Here is an 18,233-nt window from a genome sequence, read left to right on the forward strand (position 1 = left end):
ATGATTGGGTATCAACAGCCAAGAAGATGCAATATCATTATTATTCAAAAATCTGACCCATGTGATTTTTACATAATGTTAAAATGGAAAATTTGAAGAAAAAGTATTTTGGGTTTTCATTAAGTTGGTTTTTTTGTTCCTAAAACCCCCCAAAAGGTCTAAAAGTTAATATTCAGTTGACTAATGACTCTTTCATCCCACCTCCAGACTGAACTTTTGAAGGAAATAAAAATGGCAATTTTTAAATGAAATAATTTAAAATACTGGGGGGAAAAAAAAAAAAAAAAAAAAAAGAGTGGAATTTTCATGTCTGAGTGCCAAAACTGATCATTTAAACTTTAGAAGCTAAATTTCACTCATAGCTTCTGTTCATTCAAATTGCATTTTCTGGCGACTTTCTTGTCATCAAAAATGTAAGATGGGCATCGAGTGGATTTATTATGCACTACAACAAATCCAGGTGAGGGCAATGCTGTGGCTTTGTGTCAGCAGAGCAGGACAGGAGGCACAGAGGATGCACATGAAGGCACACCTGGTGGCTGGGGATGCCACTGGGCTTTCTGAGCTGTGCCCCTGAGCAGAGGCTGGTTTCACCACTGGAGGCAAGAGAAGCCCTGCTGACACCTCAGCTGCATTCGCCTTATCTCAGCCTGGCACGGGTGCAGGGGTTGGAGCACTTATCACACAGCTGGATGGCCACAGTGACCCACTGTCCCACTGACTTCCACATGATGCTTGTTTGGGAAGTCCTTCCTTATGACCAAGCACCTCAGGAAACTCTGCAATAACAGTAAAATACCTGCTATGAAGCGAGTTGTAATTTCTTTCCCGATATAAACCTATCTGTAGAAAATGATCCCACAGCCACTTATATTAAACTGTCAGTGAGCACATCCCTTAAAAGCTTTTTATTCTGTTTTTAATTTATGGCGTTTGACAAGGAAGAGAATTGAATATTGCTGGTGCCAATTCTAGAGCAGCTCAGCCGATTCGCTCTGGCTGAGTGCTGGGCCAAGTGCCCGACAGCCCAAGCCAGATATCCTGTTTTTTCATTAACAGATATTGTCACTCCACCACCTCTGCACTCTGTTTTTATCTAGCTACTGAGCTCTGGAAACCATTAGGTGTCTTTCTCCATTAAGCATTAAGAAGATGTACACATATTTGAGCAAGAAGTTTTCTCTTGTTGCATGACATTTCCTCTCCTTTTCCCACAAATATTCTCATTTATCCCACAATGTTTTAGACACTTTGGGGTAGACAAGGCACTGGGAGTGCCTGTAGTCCTTCTGGCCATGGCAACTGTGAAGGACATGATCTCAGTAGGGACCATGTACCACTCTCACCCAGAGCAGCTCACAGACCATGACCCCTTGGGCTCCATCAACTGCTTTGAGGAGATTGGTAAAAGGTAACTAAGAAAGAAATTCGGCTTTCAGTTGGCTTCAATTTACTGCAACTGTAACTGCAGCTTTACTGGAAATTGGTGTCTGCAACCAATAAAACTCAGAACGCAGAATCACCTTTAAATTTAAAGAGAAAAAGCTCAAATCTTGTGATACTCTGGAGGTGAGCCTGTGAGCAGCTGCTGATAAATCCTGACTTTTTCAGGGGAAAATACCTGCATGTTTTTAAGAGCACAGGTCCAGCTTCTGCTTGGTACAGAGGGAAACCAGCAGCATCTCCACAGGGTTCCAGATCTTCACTGCTATATGATCACTGCCACATCAGGCGCTTCAGTGTCAGAGCATCAGCTCATTACTAAGGGGAAAGAGCTTCCCTTAATTAGTATTACTTTCTGCTCAGTAGGTATTTAAGGAAGCAGTTTCTGAGGATTTTCTTCTGCTGTATGCACTAGGACAGCTGAAGGTTTCTGCCCCAAGAGCCAGACGTGGTCAGACACAGATATGGTGTGGGACACTGAATCTTGGCCGTGCCTCCCGAACTTCAGGAGCAGAACCCCAGCTTTAATTTCAGTGCAGTCGAGTGATGGCAGAAGACAAACAAGGAAATTCTCCTGCTTTGAGCAGCCAGGGAAGGCAAAGGAGATCACCCTGGCCTGTTCACTAGGAGAGGACAAGTCTATGCTCCCCTCCTGCAGTATAACCACCCGCCATGGTGTGCTGGATACCATCACCCGTACGCTAAAGGAGGGTTGTTGGAGATGAAAGCTTCAAAGAGTTTAGTGGGGCACTACACTGGGGCCTCCCCTTGCATCCCTTTATTCCGTGTCAGGAGAAATGTGCCTGGGCTGGTTTTATTTATAAACCTGCAGTGAGTGTTGCAATCATCTCCCTGTGCTAAATGTGGCTTCTAAATGTGGCTTTGGCAGATACTCTTGAGCTTCACTGAATCTCCTTGGGTTAGGGAAGGAGAGCGTCTCAGACCATGTGCCACCCTGGTGTCTCTGGCCAGCCTTGGCACATGGCTGCCTGCTGTCCCCAAAGACTTTTGGCAGGACCGTATTGCAGGCAGCAACACTGCTAGGAAGACAGGAGAAAGCGAGAAACAAAATTATCATGCAAAGAGCAGCTCAAAAACCAGGAGGTCAATCCCTGGTACAGCCACCTGACTTTTATTCTCTTGTTCTTACTTATGCCCTGGGAGGGCCAGGCTGCTCGTGTCTCACAGCTTTGGGCACTTTGTTTGGCTGGTTTGCCTGGGGTAGCACTTGCTGAACTGCCTGAGACCTTCCTTCTGAACTGGCTTTCAGAAGATGGTGGTCTCCAAAAAGCAGGCAGAGGTGTTGGGAAATAGAGAGAAACCCAAGAGCATCAATGTGACTGAGCTAAGAGACCTGGAAAACCTCCAAGACCCCAAAGACAGCAAGTGAAATCATTGCTCCCACGGCACATAGTTGAGCCTCTGCCAAGGGAAAACTTCTGGGTTTAAACTAAAAAATTGAGGCATTTTTCTGCCACAAAGAAGCTCTCTTTTAGGTCTGGGTAACCCAATCCACTTGCAGTGCCAATGGCAGCTCATAGAAATGTTTGGCAGATGGAAAAGGAGGGAAGTGGGGGAGAGTTCCAGGGATGTGGTGGAGTGGAGGTGACCCACCCAGCAAGTCATGTTTCCATCCCACTTAGGTATCCTTCAAGAGAGGCACAAGGGCCTACCAGCGCAGATGCACCTCATGGGATGCTCACATGGACGTTTTAAAAGCTTTATAGGGCTTGTTGGAGAGTACCAACATCCAGCCTTTAAGAATTCTCATCTTCTCCCTGCAAACCCCTCTAAAGAGCTGATGCTGTCTGTGACTCAGTTCCCTCTGCAGTGCATGAGCAAATGTCTTATCTCCCAGGTGTGCTATAAGAATAAATAAATTAAAAATTGCAAGGCACCCAGAAACAGTCATTTGTGTCACATATGTCCTAGAGATAGGAGAAAAAAAAGTCTCTAAAACAAAATTCAAGTGTATTTGCAAATGTTCATGAGCTTAGTATCTGAATGCCTCACAACAGACCACCAGTGCGCTCATTTCTGCAATAGCAGGGAATGCCAGCATCTCTGTGCTGGCTGCTCTTCATATATAGTGAGTGGCTCAAACAATGGGGGATTCCCAGCAGATTTGGGAGTTGACAATGATGACCCAGGTGCTGCAGTTTTTTCTCACAGCACCATGGTGCTTCCAGTGCTTGGATCTGGCAGTGAGCTGTCTATGCTCACTGGCATGGGGTGCTCCCAGCACCTCAGATACCAACTGCTCCTGGATAACCGCCTCTGGCAGCCAACAGAGACAAGCCCAGCCTGCCTCTGGCATTGGGGAGCCATGATAGACTCTTGGAGATGTCTATGTGCCTCCAGTTCCTGGTGGCAAATCTAGTTAAAACTTGATAGAGGCACACCTACGTGATATGCATTGCATATTTTAGCTTTACTTCACCATTTCTTGAGTACCCAGTACAGCTAAAATCAAGAAGAATTTTCCCACCTTTGTAATTTTCCCTGCCTATACATTAATTAGCAATGGCAATATATTAATTCTTTCATCAGCAAAAAGGAGACATCTGTCCCCCCAATATTTGTTGGCTTCCAACCTCACCCTGGTGGTCCTAAGTCTCTTACTGCTCTCTCTTGAAAATACTGCATTTTTCAACAGCTTTCTAACGTAGGCAGGAAAAGAAGATAGAACTTCTTACAGACTGTGTGGCTTCCAGGCTAAATGTTCATACTCCTCTGTCCTGAATCTGAACTGAAACCTGAGATGAAGCCCGATGCTCAGGCACCCACCTGGGAACAATGAGGCAGTGTGGCCAGGGCAGAGCCTCTCTGGTTGCCAAACTGATGGGCTACCAGCAGCCCCACCAGGAAATGATTGATTAGTTTTGTCTTTGCCATCTGTTAATTAGCTAAGGGAATGGGATTGCAGATTCGGATAGCTGCCTGAAGGGAGGAAAGCGGCCGAAGACATTGGCACCCTCAGGTCAGTGCTGACAATATACAGCAGCACTGGAAGCTCCCGGCGACTCAGCCATCATGAGGACCAGCTCACAGGTCACATTTTCTCCAGCCAGGAGCCATTTGCTGCCTGTGTCCTGCAGCCTTCATGCTAAGAAAGGGGAAGAAGGAAGAGAGGCTGCCCCAGTGCTTGAGTGACTATAAAATTTAAATTACTGAATTCATAAATGCCTACATGTTTAGTTGCTATTGTCAGAGTAGGGGACTGTAGGATCACCTTGGGGTTGAGATTCAGCCCTGGGCTGCACCCCGGCCTTAATACACACTGAACGGCATGGGCAAGTGAAGGGCAAGGTTTGGTGCCAGAACTGGATATAATTTCATGTGTTATGTCCACTTGATTGCCTACTTAGAAATTATAAAAATGTACTGTATTTTAAAACTGCAGTCATAAGACAGCAGTTTCCATCTGAATAATAATGAAACACACTCCAAGGTTATGCTGGGACTTTGCTGGCACTATTAGAGATCAGTTCAAAGCTACAGAAGAAAAAATATATTGCACTAATAAGTGTTCCTCTTTTATAAGTTCCCCTTTAGGAGTAATTAAATGTGACGACTTTTTTTTTTTTTAGATGGCTGATTTGTGGGATAGCTGTCATGTTTTTGTCTGAGGCTTGAAAAAGAGAACTTGAAGATCTGAAATATTTAAAGAGAGTAACAACATACCCTGGGGAGAATTCCCACCTGGCCACAGAGGAGCTGCCACTTGGGAAACATGCTGCCAGGTCCACAAGTGAGGCCCTGAGGGTGGGTTTCAACAGACCACAGAGAAAGTGCACAGGCCTGACCCTGCACCCTCTTCCTCGGGGAGCACAGCTCAGGGGCTCCTTTGGCTCTTGTGTCTGTACCTCCCATGGAAATGCTTCCAGACATGGTAGGTGCAACCTTTTGGGCTTTGGGGAAGATTCTGAATTGCAGAGGGAGGCAGCACCCTGAGCTCTTGTGTAGCCACGCAGATGAACCCCGTTGTGTACCCAGGGGATGTGCCCAGGAATGGACCTGGGGGTGCACTGGAGATACAGCTAGGGGGTGCACCCAGGAAAGCATCAGGGATGCACCCAGGAGTGCACTGGGGGTGCACCCACCAGGCATCTTGCCTCTCTTTTTACCTTGATTGAACAGATGTTCAACACAGAGTCCTACGTAAACATTAAGCATCATTAGGGGTGATATTTTGAATGTGATAAGTTACAAAACAACTGCATAAACTCCATAATAATTACACCTTTTTGGCTCAACAAACTACATCCACCCTTCTGCAGCTCCCCAACAGGCGTTCCCCATCCATGAAGGCTGTATGTGCTAGACAGGTAAAACATCATCAGCAATGTGTGATCGTCACCAGCTGCTCTATGTGGGTCAGGAGGTGAGCGACTGCTGCTTCAGACATCTGTGCTGGAAGTTGGGTAAGAACTGGGAGAAGAGCCCAGGACTGGGGGGCTGAACCTGTGGGTCTCTTCTGCAGAAGGACAACAGGTTTGACCTCCTGGTTGCTGGTGTGGGTTGGCAGGAGATGGAGAGACCAGTCGGGGCTCCTGAGTATTTTATGCCACTGAGGCCAAAGGAATCAGTGTCAGGGTTGGGAGGGAAAAGCTTGATTCTGGCATTCACAGACCTATATCCACACAATTAAGGTCAGGGGCTTATCGCACTTGGTGTTATTTCGATTTGTTTATTTATTATTTTCTTAACAGCTTCACTTCAGAGTTGGATGGCTGCATTCAAGTCCCGCAAGCTGCTGATTTTGCAATCTCCTCTCTCTGGTGCAAATGTTTTGTTTATTTTTCCAGGCATGTGTTATTTCAATGTTTGTTTATATCTCCTGTATCAATCAGTGAAACAGTCTCAAGAAACAAGGCCAGGCCAACCAGAAACATGCAGGTTTTGTTTGGACCGAGATACAGCATTCCTGAAAGTTGGCTGCACCTCAGAAAGACTCTGCAAATAATGGTATTTACTGCTCTCCACCTTGCAAACAGAGCTCAGACCCAGGCTTTTCCCACCGGTGGCCGTTAAACTTGATGGGGAGGGTGGAGGTGATTAACCCCTGGCTTCCTTCACTTTACTAGCCCTTTAGATGGTAAAAAATTCCTTTTCTGGGCCAAGCCTCAAAGTAGACTTGGGTGACCCATCACCCTTTTACGCTCTTCCATTCCTGCTGAGGGCTGGTGCTTGGTACCCCTCTAACAGGATAGGAGCATCTGTGGATGAAACCAGATCTTTGCTGTGAACAGATCTGTGTACATCTCTTTCTCCCCTGCTCGCTCCTTCCCTAGCATGGGAAAAAAATACAGTCTGTTCAGTCCCATTTCTGGGTGCCCTGCACAAGCAATAGGATCAAACTGCCTGCATGTCAGATACTCAGCCCCAGCATCCGAATCCTGAACTGATAGAACAAGGATGGAGGGGCTGCCAAGTCTGGAAGATGGGCTTGGTACCCTCCGCTGTGCTTGGCTTGGCCAAAGAGCACAGAGTAAATTTTCCACGTGCTCAGCTTCAAGCCGTGTCATTCACGCTAGTGGGACTGGTAACGAACCCGTGCATTCAGCAGCCTCTGTAAAAGCTCTCCCCAGCTGCTGAGCTGGGGATCTCATTTGCAGGCAGTGAGGTGAAGATGCAGGGAGCAGGACCATTGTCACTGGTGCTTATGGAGCAGGAAAGGACCCAACTTGTATTTTATTTTTGGACTTGAGTTTTTCATCAACTTGAATTAAAACAAGAGATCTTCCAAAAAACAAAGATAGGGAAAGCCTACAATTGCTGGAGAGGTCAAAGAACTGGGTTTCCTAAGAGGAATGTGACAGCTGAAGGATTTACAGCTGAAGGCTTAAGGACATGTGCACATTGGTATTTGAGATGGATGTAAAAGGACATAAATACCAGCTAAAATGTACTCTAAGAAAAAAACCATGCATACTTGAATAATTACAATTCAAACAAAGCAATTGTCAATTCCCCAGCAATTTACATTTAAATGCATAATAATAATTTTTATGCTAAATTATCTATTTCCAGTGTAGTCCTTACTCAGTCTGTGAGGGGGGAGGAGAGGCAGGCTACAGCTTAAGCTGTGGATAGCCACTGGTCTGGGAGAGCTATGCTGTATGGTCAAGATGAGTGACCTACATTTTGGGATTCCCTCAGACATACAGGGACAGTCACGCTTTCAGCAGAGAAACCCAGAAACATTTTCACCTCCAAAGCCCAGAGGAGGTGGGTAGATCTGGAAAAACAGGATCAAGATATAAATGTTATGGGGTACCAGAGCATCTAATAATAAAACATTTTTAGACACAGGCTGGCCCCTCATCAGATCGAATGGACTTCTCCAATTCCGTGCTCAAAACCAACCTCTCTCCCAGAACTCTGCTTACTGCAACATATTTCTGCTAACAAGATAAGACTTGCTGTAACATCAGCCCTGCCTACACGTCATCCACTGCCTGCTTCCCATCTGTTAGTCTTGATATTTCCTTAATCTCTTTCTCTCACACAGCTCCATGAATAGTTCCCCTCCGAAGCACAGGGAGTGAAATTGGAGAATGCAACATTGCTCTCTGGGAAAGGCATATATTGTTTTGAAATGAGATGCTTAAAGGCCCAGGCAGGATGGTTGTTCCCTGAGACAGCACAGAGAAATGCAATGAGAAAATGGAGGGAGAGTTGAATCTGAAGTGTCTGTTCTTTAATTATAAATGTTCTTCCTCCAAACAGCTTTTCTTAACAGCTGGTCATCAATTACACAGAGTTACTGAGGTTTTCAGACAGGAGATCAATAAATGGGATTTTTTTTCTTGGCCAGGAGAAGCCATTACATAATGGCTGTGTTTCTTCCCTCTGCTTGCTGAGCTATCAGAAACTGGCAAGCATTCAAGACAGTAAGACTATTCTTAGATGAGGGGCACAGCATCAAGCTCAGCAGCAGTAACACGGTCTCTGACACCCTGAGGGAGGGCAGCCCAGGAGGGCTGGTGCAGTACAGGGCACCTCAGCCCCCTGGGAAGGGCATGGAGCTGGATTTGGCTTTTGGAGGATATATGTTAATGAAACAACAGTCTCAGCACAGCAGCATGTCCATGTTGCCTTTAAAAATGTGCCAGATCTAAATAAATAATAAAAAAAAACCAAACCCAAACAACTGACAGCGGCAGGGAAAGATGAACAGCCTTCCAGAGCTACCTACTGCTCCACGTAGGAAACCTCGCAATGCGAGGAGGAATAAACGCCTGTAGAGTAACAACATAAGAACTGTACATACCTTTGCTCTCTGACTTGAATGGATTATTTGCAGTGAAAGCGAGGCTATCTGCACAGAAAAGGGAGAGATACTTTTTCACATATTGCAACCTTTGCTGTGTGCTCCATATAAATCAGGCTGCTGCTGTATGTTTTAAATGGAGAATCACATCTGCATCTTTGCAGATGACCTGTCTCACACAGACACGACACATAAGCATTTCTAGAGAAATTTCAGTGACCTACTATCATGCCATAAACCATCTGGCTACCTCTATAGTAGCAGAGCTTAAAAATAAAGCAACTCCCTTTATGATCTGTGGCTTACAAGAAAAAAAAATAAAACTCTGTAGATGGGTTGTGCTGCCACAACCTCGAGCTGTCACGTGCCAGCCCAGAGCTGCAGCAGCATGCTCCTGTCGCAGCCAGTGCTACGGGGGATAATGGATTTGTCAGCTCCTCATGACATAGCACTGCCATACGGGACGGTGTGCTCTCACCCACGCACGTCTATCAGCCCTTCATCGAGTGAGAGCAAGCAGGATCAGGCTCATTAGTTATGCTTGGTAGAAACACGAACCCCCCCAAAAAAGCAAATTTCCCCCTGCCAGGTGCTGAGCAGGAGAAATGCACCTATTCCACTTTGGCCAGTCATCAGTGGTATCAAGCAAGTAGGGCAGGACCAGGATGGACTGAGAACCCAGCCTGACACCACTCCTGTGAGCATCACCAGAAAGATCCCCAGCAGGGTGGTCCTTGAAGGCATTCAGCAAAGCAATGCAAAAACCAGAAAAAACCAAAAATATTTCATGGCCCAAACACTACAGGAGACAGAGTTCAAGCTGCCAGAAAGGCCTAGTGCTCCAGGGAGGAATGAAAAGCTGTATTTCAAAGCACAGCAATAAAAGCACATTACAGCACCTGAGCCAAAATGTGCTCTCAGTTCACCTTCCAGTGTAAGAACCAGAGCAACGCTTGGACAATATCCACACATATAAAGGTTTGGTTTCAGAGACACGGACTTTCAAGGCTTTTTCCCCGTGCAACAAGCTGGGGCACAAAGGCGTTTGTGGCATTGGCTTTTCCCCAGGGGTCTTGCTGGGATAGTCCCAGGCGTTACATAGCCCACGACTTCCTTGTCTGACCCGCGAACAAAGCAAGTGCAATTCAGTCATCTTGTATCTGACAGCTATTCTACCTGTCTGTGCAGCTGATTTTCCATAAAATAAGTATGGTATCTACTGCTAAGTAGTCAGTGAACCCTGTTTGCAAGCAAGATAATTACCAACAAAACCCCTTGAAGAAAACTAGCCAAATGTTAGAAATAACCCCTCAAGCAAAGGCTTCACAAAGCAAGTGCGCATTGCAGGAATGGCAGTGGCCTCTATGATAACATTTCCGAGATTAATTCATGCTGAATAAATTGCACAATAAACCAGGTTGATAGCAATGCTTTTCTCCAGGCCAAGGTAATGCTTATAGCCATTATATCTGGTACATAAGCGGAAAGGAACATGAAGTGGTGTTGGTTTGAATAGGCAAATTACACTTTATAGTGAGACTAAAGGAAGAGATAGAGGCATTTGGATAAGGGGGAAAACATTAATCCGACGTGGTCCTGAGGTCATGCCAGACCTGTTTTAAAGGGGAGCTCAAGAAAAGCCTTTTTCCTAAAGGGGAAAAGGTAGATCCTCCAGGGCATGGGCAGGGGCAACATCTCTGCAGTACCCACAAGACAGACCCAGCCTGCAGCAGTTCATCCTGGCCTGGCGGAGGGGGGTGGGGTGGGGTGGGGGGGCTCCCAGCAGCCCCCTGGGACCCTTTGCACCAGCCCCACTGCAGACCCACAACCCTTTAACCCAGAAGCAGAAGCATCTGACCTGCACACATCACACACTTCTCAGACTCCTTCCCAGCCTGTGACACACATGCATTTTTTAGTCTGCTCTGGGTCACCCACATTTATTTTTTCCCTGAAGAGGAGGAAAAATAAATTAATGGAACATTGAAGCATGTAAGACACCTTCCTCCTCGCCACCTGGCTTCTCCTGTGAAGACTGCCAGTGCTTCACCTCCTATTTGATGTATATTCAGCAGAAGATAGGGAGGCACAGTAGTTTCTGCGGGACAGCAAAAATGAAAGGGAGCAGCACAGAGACAGAAAAGAAAAAAAAAGAAAAAAAAAAAAAAAAGATCTTACAGCTCTTTGGTGGCGCTGGCTCTTTGTTTGAGGTATATAAAAAAAAAAAAACCAACCTGCTGAAGGATTTGTCTGCTCAAGATAATAACCTTTTCAGAAGACTTGTCTCACCTTTCAAACACGAAATTCCTCAGAAGGGATCCCACCTCTCGCACAGCCCCTAAGCAGTGGGGTTATTTTTGGTCAAGGCTGAGATTCTCTTCTGAACCTTTTTCCCTCCAGTTTTGACACATGACCACCGCTCACCCACAGGGAGGAAGCCACCCTCATCGAGCTGCACATGGAGGTGGGCTGGAGAAGGGACCTTCTGCCCCAAGCATGGTTGCAGACTTGTGCAGGAAGCAACTTTGGCAGGATGGGATGGGTTGTCCCCACTGCAGAACCCAAGCATCTGTGCGCAAGAGACGGGAAGCAAGCAGGCAAGCAGATGGCCAGATACTCATGGAGCACAGATCAGCAAATTGTCCCCAGACTTATACCCTGCAAGGTAATGGATGTGTGCTGCCTGACAGGCTGCTGAGAAAGAGTTAAATTCAGTGATTCAGCAGACATCTGCTCAGCTCCCAGGAAAGCACCTCTGCTCAGAAGATTTATGTCAGCCTTGAAAGAAGAGGACCACATCAAACTAAAGCCAACCAGCAACATTTTTGGAAAATATCTTCTTCTCCCTGAACTTGTGAGAATTTCCTCATTATATTTGCTATTTTTTTGTCTTATTGTGACACAACCCTGCAAACTTCTAGTCGTGGGAATAATTTCAAAACATTTAAGTCATTCTCTCTTCTCCAATATTTGGATGTTAAAGTACTTTACAAGCATTCATGGGTGTAATGATTCTAGGTGCCTGTGTTGCTGGATGACTCCCTTCACACCAAATTTCTGTAACAGCGCTTCATTTTCAGAGGTGCTGGAGAACCCAGCCTCCGTAGATTAAGTCAGAGAAACAAAACCACTCATCACTTTTGAAAGCCTGACCTTTAATCTGACAATACCTTTACAGAGTCTGATTACTGGAGGGGAGAATCATCAGGAGTTGGGGGATACATCCAAGGTCATGCAAGAAGGCTGGGACAAGCCAGGCATGGAGTAAACGTTGTTCAAAATCACCTTAATTGCAAGACCATTCTTCTTCTTGTGTTAACTCCAGCAGAAAAGAAATACTTTTGCAGGCAATGGTCATTATTTTCATGATGGAAAGAGTTTTTAAGGAGAAAAAAGGCACTGTTGGCACCTATAAATAAATCAACTAGCTTTTGATTGTTCTTTGGTTTTATTTTAGCTTTTTGGGAAAACAACAAAGATATTGAGGCAAAAGCTGAAAACAAATTTGGGATCAAACTGCATTTTGCCAGAAGGTCAATGCCCAAGTCCTGACAGAGTCTGGCAAATAAAGACAACTTGGCTGATACAAATGACCCAGCAAATGAAGCACTTGAAGAAAAATTGTAGTAATCAAAAGACTCTCTAGTCTCATTTATTTATTTTTTTAACATATGACAATGATGCAAAGGTAGAAAAAAGATATGACATTTAAACTTTAAAATCAATACTGTCCTGGAAAGGGACTGACTGATAGATGGGTTAATTAACTATCCATTACAGGTACGTCCAGCACAGTGCACACCAGATCAGCTGCTGGCCAGTGCCACACGCGGTGCTGGAAGGATTTCATACAAAGAGGTTTGGAGCAGGGAAAGTGGTTCCTGCTTAAATAACTCCTAATGGAAGATTGTTTGAACAGTGATGAGAGGCTTTCATGTGCCTTCAGCATGGTGAAAGAGCTTAAAACGTGAACTCTCAGCTCTCTCCTGGCCAGAAAAGATGAATGAAGGTTGTCATTGTTCAAGGCATCATCACCATCAGAAGAAATTTTAGACTCTGCTGGGGAAGGGAAGCAGTTTTTCATCTGAGAAGCCTTATCTATTGCACAGAGATCTATTCACAATAAAGATTTTATTCTGCAGAGAGACACTAAAGCTCATTCTTGCCCCTCTCGTGCTTTACCTGGCTGCTCCAGTGGCATAGGTGGGCTCTGCAGGACACCTGAAGGACATGGTGACAACACCCCTGCAGTGGGGGAGCAGCTTTGGTGGTCCTAGGCTATGCTGCTTAGCTGTGGGCTGCAGGATGATGCAAGGACAGAGGAAAGCCATAGAACCTCTGTGTACAGGGCTGTGCAACCTAACGGCAGCTCTGGGAAGCATTCTGTGAGTTAGAGCAGCTGCAAAGTCTGCACTAACACGTCATGTGTCACTTTAGCCTTCCCATAAGCTGGAATCTAGAAGAAGAAAAGTTATTAGAAACTTACTTTTGCTTTTCCCTTCCTTGGCTGCAAATTTCTATGCAACATCCCTCAGGGAATACAGCATAAAGTGGGATACAAAGGCAGGTTGTAGCCCATTGCAGTGCAGTGGTCAGGAAGAACAGATTTAGAGACTAGTGATACTTCTTTGGTGCCTGCCTCTAAGGTGAGCTGCTGATGCAAAAAGAAATGTGATTTGAAGGCAGACTAGTTCTTGGAGGACTTCTGCAGTTCTGACTGCTCAGAAAAATCTTTCCTCACCCTTTTCTGCTCATATTAATTATATTTTTGTCACTTGATGTCCCACAGAATGTGATGGCCTCACTTGGACCTCTGTACCTGGCTGTACGGTAACATGGTTCTCCATTTTCCCTGGTGAAACAGATTCCTAGGACAATGGATGCCAGTCATCGTTAATTCTCCTTCTGAATGAATTGACTGTAACAAGATTTGACCACAGATGCATTTTTAGCAGATTGAGGCCCATGCTTTCAGATCCAGATACCTTTGCATGTACAGTCCAGCTGTAGGCTTATACCAAGGTATTTTGTAGCTATTTCTCAGACAGGGATTCCACATCCCTCTTAAAAAAAAAAAAACAGGATTAACACTGGCCATGTATAGAAAAGTAGTGGAATTAATTAAAGGGATTGGTGGGTTCTGAATTTCCCATCTGCTGGTTATTAGCTTGTGACAGGATGGTCTGATAGTTGTTCCAAGGGAGAAGTGCACAGCACAGAGCATTTCCAAGAATACATCTTTCTTTCCAGGAATGAATTTTAATTTTTGACCATTTCAAATTAGCCTGCCGTGAGGCCCCCACAGCGTGCACTCACAAACAGCAAGTTCTTCACTCATGGGAAAAAACACAGGGTTTTGAATTCTGCATTTGACTGTAAGATCTGAAATCTATAATTCTTCTGCTAAGCTTAGGAATACATGGCAGTGGTGCAGGAGACCAGCAGAAGCTGAGAAACCTTTTGCTGGCAGGAGCCAGAGCAGAAGCAAACCAGGCAGCCTGAAAATTAACCAAAACAGTGCACGCTTCTCAGCAAACCAAGCAATTATTCATACAGTGGAAAGACATTTGGTAGTGGATGAGCAAATAGTTTTGCATAGCTAATGAGCCTGAAAATTGCAAAGGAGAAAGCACAGAGGAACTTGTTTCTGTGTGTTATTAATTTGTTCAGCGCTGGTACAGGCCCTTGCAAAGTGACTTGCTTTGACCCCTCCAGCCACAGATGCCCAGGAAGCAGCAGGGAAGCCACACAAGCCCTGGCCCTCCAGCAAAGCATGAGATGTTCCAGGGACTGAAAACACTGAACTTTATTGGTATCCTCACTGCTGTAAGGAAACAGGCGCAGCAGGGAAAGTATAACTGGAGGAGACTGTACTGCTCGTCTGCACCCCACCCGCAGCAAACCTTCCTCGTCTCAAGTGCCAAGAAGCATTTTCACACCTATCATCCCACATCTCCTGCAGGTCAGTCAACAAAGCCAAAGGACAGGTGAAGTGTCAGGAACAGGATGCAAGTTGTATCAGCCCTGAATGGGGCATTGGCCCAGGGACATCAGGTGTGTGAGAGAGGCAAGCAGGGAGCAAAGGAATAGCTGCTCTCCCAAACCTCTCTCCATCTCAAGGGTGATGGGGCACAACAAATTTGCCTCAGTGGCACCCCAGTCCAACCCCTGTGCCCAGCTGCTCAGACATGCTGCAACATCAGCTCCTGGGAGATATGGTGGGTCTGGCCTCATTGTTTTTACAGAGAAGACTAAAGGTAATCGAACAAAATCTGTTTCTGATTAAAGAGATTAAATCTTATAGAACGGTTTTAAAAATTGCACTTAAATGGCTTTTATGTGGCTTGTTATTTTGCAATATGATTAACACCAAGGTGGACTGAATTACCTGTTAATTCAACACATAATTTGCTGGTACCTCCATGTGCCATCAAGGGTATATTTAAAGGCATCTTGACAACGGATCCATAGAGCGCACAATATGGACATCATTACTTAAGAAGATACATCCCCAAAGAGACGCATGACATTAACCCCATCTGTAGATGAGTAATCAGAGCTAAATCAGGAATGTTCCCTTTCAATCTAAAAGAAATGGTGCCCTATAAATTCCACATACAAAAATCCTAGTAATTTACCACATGATTAAACTGTAGTGAGTTTTTTATACAGCAGTTTTGCTGCAATATTTTATCTTGGGATCCTAAAAAAAAAGATTTACAGCTCTGAATGCAGCGCTCCTGCTTGGAATAATCAATACTGATTTTAATATACTTTTTTAAAGATTTATTTCCTTGTTGCAGAAAAGATTTAAATTGCAGAGTGCCAACAACTGATGAATTATGATTTAGGGCCAAATCTGTTTCACTTGGAAGAATGGTGATTTTAAATTCAATGAAGTTTCTCTGATGAGTAGGACAAGGAAGTTTTGGCCCATATTTTTCTTGAAAACCCACCAATAAAATAATTATCTTGTCGCACTGACAGCCACATACATTTATGACTGGAAAGCATCACGCCCTGGAGACATGTGACAAACATGCACTTTCTCTGCAGCTCTCCTCCAAATGCTGCTTTGTGCTGTGACTGAGCAAGGGTGGAAAAAGGCGCCTCGGAACGTGGCTGTCAGGTCACAACAAGTGAGCGCTAGCTCCGTAGCCCAAGTGTGTTTACTTTATATACCTCAAGAATATTTTTTAATATTTTGATTTTAAATGCCCTGTAACAGGGAGGATGGTGGCCCTTTCCTCGCTGCTGCACACAGAATCAGGTGAAATCCTAGCCAGGGGACACCAGCATCTCCTCACTTCACTGCCCTGCTCTCACCCGAGCGATTAATACTCTATATCCACAGAACGATAGTTGGATAAAAACCTCGTATTTAATCTTGTCCATCCCCAAGCGGTTCATGATTGCTCCCAAGAGTCTATTCATGAGCGCTTTGTTCAGTCGAGTTTTAAATGACTCAAGAGCTGATAGGGACTCCACCACCTCCCGTAGGAGATAAATCAGTACACTTAAATAAAAGACAAGATGGTATCTAGCATGCTGTTTCTACAACATTTGCCATTAGTTCTTACCCCAAGGCAAGCATGAAATAAACATCCCCTGCTCCCAGGTTAACTGCCTGCCTTTTGTTTGGTACAGTGTTGTACGGATTATGCTATCATCAACATACAAAATTAACTTCTACCCAATACTGACAGAGACACATTTAACATACGTAGTTTGGCACCACATCCAGCATTAATTTCCCAGTCCCAGACACAAGGAACGGAAAAGCTTTATTAGATCACTTGGTCCTGTTCACTGTTAGGCAGATGATTTGCTCCTTAGTGACAGCCTCTGGAGTTTTCTCCAGCCTGATTTGCAAAATCCTGCAGCATGAGGATCACCTCCCTGTGGACTGCACACTTTCCTTCACATTTATATTTACATTTGTATTTTCTGCATCTTTCTTAAAAATATCCTTATTTTTTTCTAACTGCACTCTAGGATTCCCTCTCATTAATTCCTCCCCCAGTCTTTTTTTTTTTCTCCCCTGCTATATGATTTTTTACAAGTTAACCCATCCAACTCCCCATAACGACTGTGAGCTTCTCAGATTTTACTTCCACTAACTGATTTCTTTCTTATGCAGAAGCCTGAAAGCTGAAAGTGGCATCACTACCAGGTTCCCCATGGCCACTGGGGCAGGAGACCCGCCCCTATGAAAATGCTTTTGCTATGTCCTTCCTCCATCAGGGCCAGATCCCAAAGGTACACGGAGCTCCCTGTTTCCGCCAGCCCTCTTCCAGCACCCTTGCTTCTTTCTATGATGAGACCTGCCCCTGTGATAATGCCTTTGCTATGTCCTTTTACTGTCAGGGCCACATCCCAAAGGTACGCTGAGCTCCCTATTGCCACCAGCTCTCTTCCAGCACCCTTGCTCTTTTCTGTTGTGAGACAAAGTATTTCTCTTCACATGGATTAACTGCAATTTTCCTGTTTTTAATGTTAATGTTATTTTACTCTAACCACATTTTCCTTCATATCTAGGCAATTACAAGACAATTCACAGCAAATTTTCATGGGGATAGTTCATTACGTACTAGAAAATGTACAATAATGAAGCGTGAAAAACATGGCAGCTTGCAATGGCGTTTGCTTTTCAGACTGTGAATAAAAGTAGGGAAATAGTTTTCTGTATTGCCTGGAAAGTATTTGAATTGGGAAAGAGCAAGATTATTTAAAACAAAACAAAAAAAAAAAAAAAAAAAGAAAAGAAAAAGAGCAGATACTTCCCAAATAAATTATGCTGTGACTAATGATGTATCGATTCTATTTTTTAATTCCTCTTAAAGCATTTCAATTACCTTTTAATTTTCATGATGGTGCAGTCACCAAAAAATGAGGGTCTAGCACGTGGCTGGAAATCCATGGCTCCATGATATATGTATTTTAAGTGTTCGCTTAATGCAAAGGAAAAACAAAATTTGGTACCTCAAGGGTTAAATCAAATTCATAAATACTGATTCTGCTTTCTGAATAAGCACCTTGTGCTGAAACTGTCCTTCCTCAGTGGATGATCAAACATTGTGATGATAAATTGGTTTATCTCAGACCAGGTGCTCAAGTCAAAAGATGCTTTCAGAAGTACAAATATCAGGGAGGAAATAAATGCCTCTAATCACCCTGGGCTCTCCTACATGAGCAAGCTCTTCAGCACATACAGACAGAGCAGGCACTGTTACAAGAAATTGTGCAGCAAGCTTGCCTCAAGCATTCCTCGCTCCCACAGGCTGTATAATAAACGCAAGAAATGATTCAGAAGGGCCATTCTTGCTTCCCTCAGACATATTTTGCTAAACCGCAGTAATAAAGATCAACTCTACCAAACAGTTTCTTTTTTTCCTGCCTCATGTCTTTCTGCAACTATCAACATTAGACTATGTTTAACGAGTGGGTTGTGCATTTTATAGCTCCTCACAATGGGGCAGGCAAGCGATGGATCCCGCACCAGGCACAAACTTAC

General features: G+C 44.6%; 1 long non-coding RNA gene across 1 annotated transcript in view; it reads right to left on the reverse strand.

Moving 5' to 3' along the window:
* Positions 1-18,233, reverse strand: part of LOC308072745 — a 181,783-nt gene that overhangs the window by 116,187 nt on the left and 47,363 nt on the right. The window lies entirely within an intron of this gene.

Source organism: Falco punctatus (assembly GCF_963210335.1).
Source record: "Falco punctatus genome assembly, chromosome: 13".
In the NCBI taxonomy this organism is placed as follows: domain Eukaryota; kingdom Metazoa; phylum Chordata; class Aves; order Falconiformes; family Falconidae; genus Falco; species Falco punctatus.